The sequence below is a fragment of the Lipotes vexillifer genome, unplaced genomic scaffold (assembly GCF_000442215.2).
Source record: "Lipotes vexillifer unplaced genomic scaffold, Lipotes_vexillifer_v1.1 scaffold1078, whole genome shotgun sequence".
NCBI lineage: Eukaryota > Metazoa > Chordata > Mammalia > Artiodactyla > Lipotidae > Lipotes > Lipotes vexillifer.
In genome coordinates, this window is record NW_006774379.1 from 163,276 (window position 1) to 163,770 (window position 495).

Here is a 495-nt window from a genome sequence, read left to right on the forward strand (position 1 = left end):
CTACTTGGTGTTGGTGATTCTCGGGTGTCCTTGGTTGGGACATGGGTCGCATTTACAGGGGAACTCGACTCCAGGCGTGTGGCTCCCGGACCGCAACATTTGGGGGCTCGTCCGGGATCGGACAGTGGAGGTTAAAGACCTGAAACAGGGTCCCTCCTCCGAAGCCACCGCCTGCTCCTTCCTCGGGTAAGTTTGCGACCCCTGGCTTTGCCGGCAAGAAACTAGGAGACTCCATTAAGGCTTGTCGGACGCGACGTTAAGCCTGGAGTCAGGAGGAGTCCCGGGACGCCGCGATTCCTCCTTGGGAATTCAAAGTCGGTTTCGATATTCTTTGGTCCCGACTTTGAACTGGAATTGTGTCAAAACTTGTTGTTCTCCCCTTCTGTCTTTTGTCACTCGTGTGTGTGCTCTTGCATTTGCTTGGACACTTTGGCTTTGTGCTTGTGCTAAAACCTTTAGCTCAACAGAAATTTAACAATGGGACAAGGTATGTTC